At 43.4% G+C, this 14,744-nt stretch overlaps 1 protein-coding gene across 1 annotated transcript in view; it reads right to left on the minus strand.

Moving 5' to 3' along the window:
* Positions 1 to 14,744, minus strand: part of LOC109036419 (uncharacterized) — a 685,415-nt gene that overhangs the window by 57,722 nt on the left and 612,949 nt on the right. The window lies entirely within an intron of this gene.

Raw genomic sequence — 14,744 nt, forward strand, 5'->3', positions numbered from 1 at the left:
GGAAAATCGCCAGAAATGATGCCCCGGTTCTTACCAGCTCTGCAACGAAAAAAGAGGGGGGCAGCGGGGGTTTTATGGGTGCTTCCGTCCTTAAAGTGGGCGGCAGTTCCTGTGTTGCAGTTCTCCGACTGACCGCAACGTTTCAAGGGTTCTCGTCAAGTTCTACAGTGGTTTCGGTCATCATTTCTGGCGATTTTCCCGGTTTTTACCCGCTCCGCAACGAAAAATGAGGGGGGCAGCGGGGGTGTTTTGGATGTTTCCGTACTTTAAGGGGTGGCAGTCCTTGCATTTGAATGCTCCGACTGATCGCAACGTTTCAAGGGTCCTCCTCAAGTTGGACATTAGTTTCGGGCATTATTTGTAGTGAATTTCCCGGTTTTTACCCGCTCTGCAACCAAAAATGAGGGGGGGCAGGGGCTAAGAGTTTTGAAAACTCACTTTATAGTCGCAGGCTGCGTTTGCGTTAACATTGGCAAGAAGTTCCACTCGGATTTGATGCTAAGTTTGAAGCTCTTCTGTGACTTTTCGCATTATAATGCAATGTTTCATTGTAACAGGCCCATCCCCCCCTACGGGGGGGCTGTGGTGGCCCGGGGGCAATATGAAGACTTCGGTATCAGACTTGGAGTATTCGAGGACTCTTTGAAAAGAGAAACGGTATGTCCAAGAGCCGCCGAAGCTACTCTATAAAATGAAGGTACGGACCCCCTAAATAACCTTTGGACCCCCCTAACTTTTGACAGGGGGGTCAGATCGACTTCCGGTTTGCGCCAAAAATTTTCTTTTTTCATGCTCTTTCTAACGATGTATCACATGATGGGGGTTGCCATTTGAAATTTTTGAGTTGCCCCCCGCCCCCCCTCCCCCTGGGGGGGGGTGAAGAACTGAAAAGTACCTCAAAAAGTTTCCCCCTCGATATGAGGAAGGACGCCACAAACCGCAAATCGATATCATAATTAGAACTAAAGTTATGGCCAGTGGTGCGTAACTTTTGAATAACCCTGTATTATGATAAGATCGTCATACTCCACAGTGCTTCAAGAGAGCCCGGCCTAATCACCGCGGATGCCAGGTTGCGGGGTATCCCTGCATTTTACTGGATGTGTTGATTTTTTGTTTGTCTTATGGGAATGGTATCTAAGTGCAATGGACCGATGGTTGGATTAAAGCCAATTGAACCTAGGCGTATTTTATTCTGAAATTACGTTAGGAGTGATGACATTCTTAGTGCGATGTAATGCTATGAATGGAGAATTTGCATGCAATTTTTTTACTGCTTCATCTGGAAGTCCTTAAAGAGCTGATTTCCAAATATTTTTTATACTTTTTTTCTGATATGGGAAATAAGATACAAATAGATTTAGAAGTGAGAAAATGCACCCCCTGTTGGCCTCATCTGGCGGCATTGCCCATTTAAACACGTGTATTTTAACAGATTAGATCATTTTGTCACATCTTCTTCAATAGTTGTTAAATTCATGAACTGAAAATTCATGAAAATTTCAATGTTTCCTGCGGAATTTTGGACGAAACGATTTCCTACTCTTGTCAGGAGACCAATGATGCGACACACACACACCCCCCTCCCTCCCGGCATTTCATGTGCGAAATTGACAGAGATCAGGGTGCGCCGGTGCACATTTCGGTTCTCGATTCGCGCCCTGGGGGCTTGGGGGGCTCAAAAACGGTTTCCGACGAGAAGTTATTACTAGTTGCGAGGCGTGAATACTCGATACTCGACATTGCCACCACTGAAGCTGTGGTAAAGTATCGATCATTATGGCGTTCGTTGCGAACACCCATATCGATCCTGTCCCATAGTTTTAAACGGCAGATTAATCGATATACCGCGGAGCATTACCACTGGTTATTACCTTCGGCGGGACGCGAACGAGAGAATTTCCGCACAGCGCATCTCCGAGGCGTCGGAACCGGGCGTAATATTGCGACTTCCGAAAATATCGAGAAAATCTGGCCGGATTCGTTTTGGTGCTGTCACTTCGAAGGCCATCAAGAGCCTGGCGTCCCGGGGGGGGGGGGGGGGGCTGTGGAAAAAACGGCCGCTCCGCTGAGCAATAACCACGTATCCTGGCGAGCTTTTCATCGGGAGTTATGCGGTTGTTGCTCAACACGGTGGATGTCATTGACCTGACGTGTGACGGCCGGCCGGCCGGCCGGTGCGGCGCACATATCACCCGCCACTTCGGCTATCCTGCGTATCGCGTTGCCAGATTCGGATGAATTGGTGTCGAATGCACACGATTTTTGTTTTATAATTGGTTGGGATGCTCGTTTTTCAAACAGTTCAGGCAGAGTGACAATAAACGAACTTGAGTATTCACACGACAAAAAAGAGAAACTATGGCTCTTTCTGAATCGTCCAAAATCATGCGTACTCGAAACGACTATGTATCTATACCCAGACTGAACCTCAGTAAACTTACGTGCATTTTATTGTACTGCGGTCAGGCTAATTTTTTAGAGCCCTTCCTTTTAATAATTGAAGTCGCAGCGAGATAGATAAATTGGTAGGTTTTGGAGAAATGCTTCTAAAAGGATGCTCAATCACTTTATATCACATACCTATCTCTTTTGGTGCTTTTGAAAATAGATCTGTGCGACCAACACGGCTCTTTATGCCACAGTCCATTTGCTGATTTGTACAATGTTCCATTGGCTTTTTGCGTCATGATACAATTTAAAAGCCCGCTTTTCTTAGAGATTACCGCAGGAGCACGTTCCAAATATAACAATATCATTTAAAAAAGAGTAGCATTTATGCTAGCCTAAATTAATATATGCTAACTGACTTCTTTGTCGTTATGACCTGGGTCTTGTTTGAATCGCAGTTTGCTCAGAACATTACTCATCAAGAGTTGGTGAGTGTTGAACTTTCACACTGAGGAGAGCCAACACTGGAAAAAAAAAACACATCGGATCTAGAGTCCAGACTCTTGAAAACATTGACAAGAAAAAATACTCTTGATTCAATCGGATTTTTGCTTGAATCAAAACAGAATCCGCTTAAATTAAGAGGCTTGGTTCTTGATTTAAGCTAGATTCTTATTGAATCAAGAGTACTTTTTCTTGTCGATGTTTTTAAGAACCTGGACTCTAGATCCAATGTGTTTTTTTTCCAGTGAATAGTGCAGTCTTTGACTTTTTCCATCTCCGGAGTCGCAAATCCGGCGACGCTGCTTCACGGCAGTTTAAGCATTGACACTAGCCGATCAGTGACGTACGCGATTGTCACATCAGCAGCACGGAGCTCCGCACTTGCATGTGAGAGAGACGAGTTTTTCCGCGAAGGCATGCAGCCGTGGGTGAGAAACAAGCAGCCAACCGCTTGTCACCCAATTAAATGTATACCCACGGACCGGCGAGGCGAGATGAGACATCGAAAACAAAAACATCGGATCTGTTTCCGATTGCGGTGCGCCAACTGGACCGATATAACGCAGTCGTATCTTCATCTACAAGATGCCTCGGAGAAATGATGCATCTGGAATGGGAATGGGACGAAGGTCGATGGACCGAGCGGCACCTCGATGTCTTTGTTTCGAAGGGCTCAACTTGGAAAATAGAAATGTATGTATGTATAAGCCGCTTTTACGGCGCGCTAGGGCGCTCTGCGACGCCTACTCTCCACAGGAATCTGTCATGGTACACGGAGAAAAAAAACTCGTGCGTGGGATCCGAAGTTTAGGTCATATGGATCTCTGAAGTTTTCAGATTGAGCATCTGAACACTTTAGGTCTAGCTGCCGAAGTTCGGATCACACATCTGAAACTCCAGTTTTTACATCTGAAGTACTTCGGTTCTCACACCCGAAGTACTTCGGTTCTCACATCTGAAGTACTTCAGATGTAAGAACTGAAGTTTCAGATGTATGATCCGAACTTCGGCAGCTAGACCTAAAGTGTTCAGATGCTCAATCTGAAAACTTCAGAGATCCATATGACCTAAACTTCGGGTCCCACGCACGAGTTTTTTTTTCTCCGTGTAGAGATCCTCCGGAAGCTGGCATCCCTCCATCTCTTCATGGATGCCCTCTACCCACCGTTTAGCTGGACGCCCTCTCCGTCGAAAAATAGAAATTCTTCGAGCACAAATAACACTAAGTTGCATACAAAGGAAAATTTCTCGTGCATGGGACCTGAAGTTCAGGTCAAGTGGATCTCTATAGTTTTTCAGATCGCCCATCCGAAAACTTGAGCCCAGCTGCGCGTAGTTTGGATCACACATCTGAAGTACTTCGGTTGATAATTCTATGTAGTCAACCGTACTAGCAAAGTACTTCACATGTGTGACCCGAACTTCAGCAGCTGGGCCTTAAGTTTTCGAAAACTTCCGAGATTCGTATAACCTAAACTTCCGAGATTCGTATAACCTAAACTTCAGGTCCCTTACTAGAAGTTTTTCTTTCCATGAGCTCGAAGGACAATACATTTCCAGACAAAAATTTAATTTATAAAAATTTTGTGTCGGACACTTTAAGAATACGGAAAACTTAATTACGAGGAGGGCTCGCAAAATTCCAACGAAATTTTCTCGTACGAATAAGCGCACAGTTAACTAAAGGAGAATATTCGTGCACTGGAAAAAAAAACACATCGGATCTAGAGTCCAGACTCTGAAAAACATCGACAAGGAAGAGTACTCATGATTCAATCAGAATCTATAGCTTAAATCTAGAACCAAGGCCTCTTAATTTAAGCGGATTTCGTTTTGATTCAAGCAGAAATCCGATTGAATCAAGAGTATTTTTTCTTGTCAATGTTTTCAAGAGTCTGGACTGGAGATCCAATGTATTTTTTTTTTCCAGTGTGAAAAAGTCAGGAAAATCATTTTCCTCGAATGAAGTTTGCCAGAGGGCAATGAATCGTGCTGAAGCGAGCATTAAATTAAAATTTGCCAGACGAACCTTATGCACATGAATCATTATGAATTCTCACAATTAATTCGACGAAATGGATAAACCTTCAGCTTCCGTCGAAACAAAATCCCCTTCGGCAGAAATTTCACGAGTTGCATCCTGAGACTTGGGCAATAAATCAGTCTGAAATGTGAGAACGCCAGTGGGAGGTGCCTCATGAATCAAAATCGGGAAAATAAATTTTCGAAAAAGCCACGCGCGCGTGCGTTCATCGACGGATCTGCTTAGCGGGCTGCCAAAGTCTAAGCACCCGGGCGCAACCTAGGTCCATAAATTAGCGGTGTGCATCAGATAAAAATTCCTCGTCCCATCTGAGGCACGGCCGGCCGGCAAAATACACGCTTTGCCCGACAAAAAATACAAAAAAATAGAGGAGATAAAAAACAAAAAAGAACCAAACCAACACTTCCACCGGACGATTAGACTATTACTCGGCAAAGCTTGACCACCGGGGTGCCAGTTCGATACACAAAACCTTTCGTACTTCCGAACAGTCTATGGTAAATGTTCGTTTTATTTGTGAACTAGGCAACGTTGGTTGAAAATTGAATGCACGGCAATCGAGCAGGCTGAGAGTTATATTTCAATTCCCATCGAAAACAGATAGAAGCTGAATTTCGTCCGAACAGGCATTAGCATAATTGGTCTTTCGATGAGCTCTCGAGAAAAAAGAACTCACCGGGTGTCCCGAAAAGAGAATCACGGGCTATGAAGTGGATATTGAGAGCTTCCACTTTTTCTGTAGGGAGGAGTCATATTTTTTCAGGTTATTTCAGCCCTAAACGTTCTCTTTCAAGGTTTCTGAGGCCAAAATCTCCATTACACAAGAGATTAAAATTGCAGATTTCTTCCTGTAAGTGCCTTTCAAACTTTCTTGGTTTTAAATGTCAGTGACTCTGAACTTTCAAAATGTTGCTGCAGTATTTGCATTTTTTACACAACTGGTTAATTTTTTTTTTACTTTGTAGAGGATTTCTCAATTGGAGGGGGGGGGGGCAACAAAAAAATAATTTCTAGAATAGACGCACAACAAAAAGTTTGGAACGTCCATCTAATGTCAAATCACATTATTAGGAGGCTCATCATCAGTATCCTTAATTCAGAATACCTACAGACTTTCAAAAAAGGAAGTCCCAAAAGTTCCCTATGTTCTTTCATTAAGACGCGACTTTTCCAGTGAAAAAAGAAAAAAAACTTTTAAAGGTAATGTTAATTTTTTAAAAGACCCCAAAAATTCTTAATACATAGCAAAAGCGGAAGAATTATGTTTTCCTTTTTATTATTTATTCTTCACTTTCCCCGTCCTAAATACACCCCGTAGTCGAACAGAAAAATTCTTAGGTATGCACAGGCACACGAATAGATCTCGACAGTAAGGTAGACACATTTATACATCGAAAATTTAATTGTTTCTAGTTCACGAAAAAAAAAAAAAGAATACAGAGATTGAGCTTACCTCGGGATCTGAGGACGAAACAACTTACTCCAAATCCCAGCCTCCCTTCCTCGACCACACTACCCCTCTTTCGCCAAAGTTATGTTAGGGCTCACCTATGGCTCCTCAGCGTGAACCCAGGGCATAAAATTCATGAGGAACAACCTGTGCGTGCATACGATTGCAACTACGCGCCGGAGGGAGAGAGGGGAGGGAAATAAAAGGAAAATAAAAACTGTCATAGTTAACAATATTTACGGCTACTCCGGAGTATAGAGAGCCACACCTCTCCCTCGAATGTCTAATCCTTCCTTAAACCAATCGTTACGGCAGCTTATAAGTAATAAATATGCGTAACCGAAATCGTTTGGGGGCTGGTACTCCTGGTTCCACCTGCGGCCGGCCCGTGACACCGGAGTCTTGGGAGGAGATCCCACTGAGCATCTCACACCATTTCGTTCTGCCAAGAGGCAACTGGCGCTTCAAGGACTTGGGAGGAAGATAGGATGGTGGGTTCTTCAAACCTTGACGTCGTTGTTTCAAAGTCGGAGTTATCAAGTTTAATCGAGTGTGGAGGCTCATACAAAGACTTTGAGTTTCATGTAGTTGGGTTGAAAGCAAATTCCTTACGTGAGTAGATATTCAACCATTGAGGTATGTTTGTAGCATACTCGATAAATTGAAGGTCCAAGAAATCCAGGAGCCCTCTTCTGTCAGGTTCAAGTCATTGATTTTTACGGTAGCTATGCGAAAAATGTCCGAGTTTCCTAAGATGAAACTTTCATGTCAATGGAAAGTCGCTCCTTTTTCCTTGTTTGCAAAAGTATCGCATTGAATTGCGAAGAAAACTCTCCTCAAATTTCAACGAAAAACATTCGAAAAATTTCCAGGGAATTCGTATATGACAGGCAATTTGGTAGCGCCAAAAATGTCTGTACGGGATTTTTTCCAGGCACGAAAGAGTAGGCAACTATCTTAGCACCGAAGTATGTTTATAGTACATTTGACAAATCGAAGGCAAAAGCCTGGAAAGGCTTGAAACTATCGACACCCTGTAGATTTCGTGCATTAATTTTTTCTGTGATCGGGTAAAAATCACAGTCTTGAGTCGGCAACGGTTTCAACAACGACAGGATGTGCTTATGGCATACACGATCGAATGAAGGCGCGACACTAAAAGGCTCCCTTAAGATTGTACCTGAGTTTTGAGTTTTATCTTTTGCTTTAAGTTGGGTCGAAAAGAACCCGTTTTTGAGGAATTTGAGGAGGCAATATATTAACGCCGTGGTATGTCTGAAATACACTTGATAAAATGAGGACAAAAATCTGTAAGAATTATCATCAGACTTGAATGTAGGGATCATTTCCTTAGTGTTACGTACCATCGAGCGACTCGAACCTCTGAACCAGTGGCGTGGCGTGAATTGCGATAAATCTATTGTTATGCCATTTAAGCCTATGGAAAAGGATCGATAAACAAGATGTTCGCAGCGAACACCTTAATAATCGATTCTTTACCATAGGTTTAAATGGCATAACAATCGATACATCGCAATTCACGCCACTACACTGCTCTGAACGTTGTACGAACGTCTCCAGAATGGCACCCATCACGCTAGTCACTCTCCAGATTCTTTCTCTGTGTCGCGACCATACATAGCATCGAGCATTGTTGACCGACTCAAGTCGAAAGCAACGTTAACAAGTCATCTCTCGAAGCAGAGCTACAATAACCGAGCTGGCAGCCATTTAAATAACCGATATCCATCGTTGCCAGTTGAAAGTCGATATTTTCTTTCACGAAGCTGATGTTACAGCACAAAATATACATTTATTTTGAGAGACTCAAAGGGTATGGTAATTTACTTTTTTGATATTTTGGTAGTGCATGATACCTCAAATCCCGGGATGTCCTCGGTATATCTCCACATTTCTTGAGTTCTTCCTGTCAAGCTTGTATTATACGCCCCCAGGATTGAACAGCCACACTGAGAAAGTGTGTTCTGCGAGTCAAAATAGCATTTATATCTCAGTAAAGTTTTTAGAAGAGTGCTCCCAATCGGAGTGGTGGTCCTTTTAAATTATACGGAAAATTCGACAATTTTCCGAAATTTTGGCGACGCGCGACAATAATAGATTTTACGGACGTGAATTACTTTGGGGGGAGGAGGACTTCATGGAATAATAAGGGCTTTCATAGATAAAAAAAAAAAACCGATCCTGGACGACTGTTTCACCCAAGGACATCCTGTATGTCTTGCGATAGCGCGTCTTATTTCAAGTTCTTGATTAGACTGTATGACCTACGTGGCTGACCTATCCCAAATGCTCTACCCCAGTCTTAAAAGTTTGACCGGTAATCCTGAATCGATTCGAGATATGACTGCAATCTTGACAAAAGAAAAGAGCCAAACTTGTCTCTCTGAATGAAAAGTTAGAGACCGTCAAGATGGCACCACTGTCGCGGGTGCTTCCGAGAGGAGCGTTGAGTGGCTGAACTGCGGGGCCGTTCCGAAGTGGCGGCCCTCCATTTGTTTACCTGAAACCGTTACCGAGTGGGTGGTGACTGAACCTTATGCCTCAGCAATACGGTTACCGGGAGAACTTTCAGGATTCCTTTTGTCCGCGGTTTAATGGATCTATTGTGATCTATCGTCGAGAGCAGGGCTGCTTATATAGGATACGGACTCAAATTCACATTAAGACGATTGGGAGCCATGCGTAAGATGACGTCAAACTTTTTTTCCGATTTTCTGACCCACCCCACCTTTCAGATATCCTCCTCTTACTCCCCTCCCCAAGCGATTTTCCGGGCGGTTCTAGATTCCCCTGAGTGTTTGACGTCATTGAGTGATGGTTTCTTAGTGTGTAATGTAACTCATGTTACCTGTTCTGCCGTGTTGAGGAAGAACGCCGATGAACCTTCAGACGTTGCCAAATTTCCTTCGATAAAAACCGAATATGCAGGGAAAATTGTGAATATTTTCCCCCAAAAATTTCAGACAATTTCGTACGCAATTTAATCTAATATATCTAAAAATTTCAAATTTGCATTAATATCGTCAAAAATGCATGGTTTATCGAGGGAAATTTGGCAACTCTCGAATGTTCATACGGCATTCTTTCTTAGCAGGCAGTGATGATATTGTAAGTACGTCAGCAGCGGCACCTTTCGGGTGGGTCAGGGGGCTGTATCCCCTCGAAGTTGAAAATTCGACCCTTCTTTAGTGGACTGATCCGGGTAATTTTTATTAATTGCCCACGACTTACTGAAATTCTTCCGCACCCATGAAATTTCGATCTCTTAAGGTTAATTTTCACGTAATTAGGATTCACTTGAAATGTCAAATCTGTGCGTCAGCTTGATCGAGTAAAAAGGGAGAATTGTTCGCGAACATTTTTTGTGAGGTTTGACGGTTATGAATAGGAGCATTACGTTGATTTGATTTTGACGAGCACGCGACGTTCCATGTTAGATTTATAAAGCCTCTGATGAGAGGATATTACTTCCCCCTATTTTCCTACATCTCCTCCCTGTTACTCTTTCTCCGACTACCGTGATTCCATTTGTTGATGAGGTTTTTGCATTCTACGTCATCAGTTTCCTGGAAGAAGAGAGTGACAACATCTTTTCTAAAAAACACAATTTTTTTGGTTAAAATAACACCGACTTGCGTTAAATTTTGAAATATTTTTTAAGAAAAAAAAATTCTGTAGAGCTTTTGAAAAAATCGAGACTTGTATAGCCGCCTAATGATGTTCGTAGTGATGAAATCAGCCTCTTCAGGGGGAGAGTAAATATTTTTTGTGGTCTCTTGCAAAGATATTTAGAAAACGAGTTGGTTTTTCTCGACAATTTTGTATTTTTTCTTTAGTCGAGGAGGTAAAAATGTGTAAAAGTTTGCCATTTTGAAATTTCTACTCTTGTTTGTTGAGATGTAGTTCCATATTGTGCACTCATAGTGTAAGAGATTATGAAAACTATTTTTTGCCTAGTTTCAACATTTTTGTTATACTAAAAAATGCACGGAATGATTCTACAATATCTGGGCGAGCCCACCTCGGACTTAAACCCTGACATTCTGAAGCGTAAACCGACCACAGAGAAATTTCCACTATAGCAAATTTATATTTTTTAGTTCGAGCCGAAAACCAAGAAGGGTGTGTCGGTGAGTGTTCATGGCTATACACCTTTCCCAGTAATGATAATACAGACCACAACGCTTTTCACACATAATTTTTTTTGGAATGAAAAAGAAATACAATAAAATCCTCTATTTTCTAGTACCTATATATCCTTTCGGAGACCTATACATTCGTACTTATGTCCATTATTAAAGCGCCGAAACCAGATTTCAGGAATTCGCGATTGCCTCAGTTTATTCGTCATGGTGCCGTTAAAGCTGATAAAAAACTCCTATTCACACCAACAAACACTGCCGTGCTAAGGAAAAACGCCGTATGAACCTTCAGGCGTTGCCAAATTTCCATTGGTAAAACACGAATTTTTGAGAAAATTTGTAAAGATTTTTCTTCCAATTTTTCAGATAATTTTGTTCGCAATGTCACCTATAGCTCCAGAAACTTCCGAAGAAAAATTGTTATAACTTTCCAACAAAATAAACATTTTATCGAAGGAAATTTGGCAACTCTCGAATGTTTATACGGCGTTCTTCCTTAGCACGGCAGAATAGGGAACACCGTAAAGAAGTATCCACCGCATGCCTTGCAAAAGAGGCCTGATTCGCATTCCATAAATTACGACATAACCTCTGCGTCGATCTGAGCACCGCGCCGAATAGCGAAATAGCGCAAATACGATGCTGTTGAGGAAGAACCACCCAACTCGAAAGGAAACATGATGTGAATACGCGGTGTTTCTCCGAAATCGACAGTAATAATATAAGAACATAGGCCCACGCTGCACGCACGGAGCGCCATCAGGTACTTCGTTTATTTAGACTTCGTGACTGACTGCGCCGCGCTCGCCCGCCACCCGCGCGACGTGTAAAACCGATCGTTGTCCTCCTGAGCGGGAACCACGTGGCTCCAATTAAAAACCGTTGAGCAGATACGCGGTTTTTCCGGTGCATGGTGTTTATTCCGACGGACACAAATCCCGGGGAAATCTGCGACGCTACTTGCTCTATACTTCGCTATTGAATTGATCAGAACGGGGAACGTTGTCAACTCGGGCGAGAATTCACGTCGTTCCGGTGACGTCATCGCACGAAATAGGGAAAAGACATGATAATACAAGATTCAGACAATTAGGCCTTGTCTCCACGGGACGTTTCATGGGATTTGTCCCAAGTTCGAATTGCAGGAATGAGACCTCTGGGTTTTTTCCCTGTCGAAGAAAACAACAAAATTTCATCATCTTGAAATATTGAACACTTGTTTTGAGCAAGTGAAATTGTTTCCAATGTAAGAAAAAAAGGCGCAACCGAGGCCACAACTTTCAATTTCCGATAAAATTAAATTCTGCGGCGATAGCGAAACAAATTTCCCACAGCATCAAGGCCCAAAAAAAAAGGAGAGAAATATTTCGAATGCTTTTTTCGTGGAACAGCTCGTATCATTTTAACTTCAATTTCGAGGGACCGGACGCACGATTTGGCATCCGTGAAAACGGACCGGCACAACAAATATGAAGAATAATCCAGGAATGAATTATAATATATAATCGCAGCGCGATACGCTATCGAGAACGTGCTGAAGCACACGGCAATTCCGGGGAAAAAATTAACGCTTCATGTTAACAAACCGGGCGCCGGAGGACGGCGGGGGTTTCAGCGTGACGAAAAACCCATTCTCGGGGCCCTAAACGACGCGCCTAGAAAAACACGAAATGATTCATATGAAGTCTCGCGAGGGGAAAATATGTATTGTTGCCAAGCTCGCGTGGAAAAAAGAATGGATCGTCAGCATTGGGTGTCCGACTACAGCTGGTGGTTTTTCTAGGCATCATCCCTGAGGTTCTTGATTGACTTTTGAATGGGGCATCAGAAGTGATAAAAAAAGCACTGACGAGGTTTTTTCTCGTATTTGTATGAATTCTTTTCTCAAAAAGTAGAGAACGCGATGGAATAGGGGGAAAGTTAGATTAGAGTTCCCAGATTTTTCCATTACATTTGCATTTTTTGTCTTGCCTCGCCTTTTGCGAAAACGCCTGGCCATCAGTTTTCCTGGACTTGTAGCTGTTTTTGAGGAAAGTCCCGATTTTCCAGACATCATCCCTGAAGTTCTTGATTTACTTTTGAATGGGGCATCAGAAGTGATAAAAAAAGCACTGACGAGGTTTTTTCTCGTATTTGTATGAATTCATCTCTCAAAAAGTAGAGAACGCGATGGAATAGGGGGAAAGTGAGATTAGAGTTCCCAGATTTTTCCATTACATTTGCATTTTTTGTCTTGCCTTGCCTTTTGCGAAAACGCCTGGCCATCAGTTTTCCTGGACTTGTTTTTGAGGAAAGTTCCGATTCCGACTTACAAAAATCTTTCTTTGACGTCACAACTTGCCTTTTACTGGCGAATTCAAAAAGTACTCCTTTATTAGTGCACTCATGCTTTCCATTTGTTTCCTCTCGTCTTCAGCGGTTGTTTGAGTGATAAGTTTCGAGATTTCTCTGCTTTGCCAAATTTGTGTACTTCTTCCCGATTTTCCCTTTCCAATTCCACCTGCGGCAACGCAATTGAACAGGGGGAAAGTTATATTAGAATTCCCAGATTTTTCCATTTCATTTGCATTTTTTGTCTTGCCTTTTGCCTTTTGCGAAAACGCCTGGCCATCCCATCAGTTTTCCTGGACTTGTAGCTGTTTTTGAGGAAAGTCCCGATTTACAAATAGTCACGACTCGCCTGTTACTGGCGAATTCAAAAAGTACTCCTCCATTAGTGCACTCATGCTTTCCATTTGTTTCCTCTCGTCTCTCAGCGGTTGTTGAGAGATTAGTTTCGAAATTTCTCTGCTTTGCCAAATTCCCGATGATCCCTTTCCAATTCCAACTGCGGCAACCCTACGCTGCTAGTCACTCCAAAATCAAGGAACCACCTCCACCCTCCCGGCAACGCTGCCATACTGAGAAAGAACACAGTAAGAGCCTCCAGACGCTACCAAATTGACCTAAAAAATACAATTATTCAGTGAAATATATAAATATTATCATCCCGATTAGTTGGAAAATGATATCCTCAATTTATATCTGAACTATCTAAATATTTCAGGGGGCCAAATGCATGACTCTCCTAAAAAATAAATATTTCATCAGGGTAAATTCGACACCTTCCAACATTACCGTGCTAAGGAAAAACGTCGTATGAGCCTTCAGGTGTTGCCAAGTTTCCTCCGATAAAAACCGAATTTACTGGGAAAATTCTGAATATTATTTTCCAAAACTTTCAGACAATTCTGTTCTCAATTTAATCTAAAAAATCTGAAAATTTCTAGGGATAAATGCATAAATGTTGTCAAAAATACATGTTTTATCAAGGGAAATTTGGCAACTCTCGAATGTTCATACGGCGTTCTTCCTTAGCACGGCAGAACAGCGCATACGGCGTTTGTTCTTAGCACGGCGCACGGGTGTATGACGTGACGAGGCCGATGACGTGAGCCGATGAATTGGTTTGATTGGTCACGGGGGGCTCCTCGGAGGCGGGGGGGGGGGGGGGATGCAACGGTGTTCGCAAGTTACGCACCGAGGGGGCACATGCCCGGAGCGGTGGCGGCAAGGGGGGGGGGGGAGGGGGGCTGGGCTTGGTGCCTGGGTGCCCGCAGTATAAAAATATGAGCGGCTCTTCGGCGAGCCGTTAGACCAATTGGCACTTATCTGCATTCTTCCGCATGCGGCATGCGGCCGCAGCGGCTGCACCGCCGCGCCGGGCGAAACCGCGCAACTGCGACGGGGAGCCGTTGGGAGTTGCGTGGTTTTTGCCGAAAGGCTCGGCTCCGCACTTTCAGCGCCCGGCGACCTTGTTGCGGACGAGATGCGGGCCAACCCTGCTGAAGAGCCGCTTAAGTCCGGCGAGGGCCTTGGGTACTTACGTGGTCTTCGCTCCGTACGACAGAGCCCTTGCCAGCACTCCCGCGGTCCAGAACACGCGGCAGAAAAACTTCTGCAAACCTCGTAAGAAACCCGGAGAATACGGGTCAAGCTCTCGGGTTACTTATGAAAATTAAATAGAGCGGGTTGGTTGTGCAGTGTGCTCATTGCGGGGTCGTGTTTTGATGTTTGCAGGTAACAGATCAGCCAAAATATACACGGAGAATAAAACCTCGTGCGTGGGACCCGAAGTTTAGGTCATAAGGATCTCTGAAGTTTTCGGATTGAGCATCTGAACTCTTTAGGTCCAGCTGATGAGGTTTGGATC

Source organism: Bemisia tabaci, chromosome 6 (assembly GCF_918797505.1).
Source record: "Bemisia tabaci chromosome 6, PGI_BMITA_v3".
NCBI lineage: Eukaryota > Metazoa > Arthropoda > Insecta > Hemiptera > Aleyrodidae > Bemisia > Bemisia tabaci.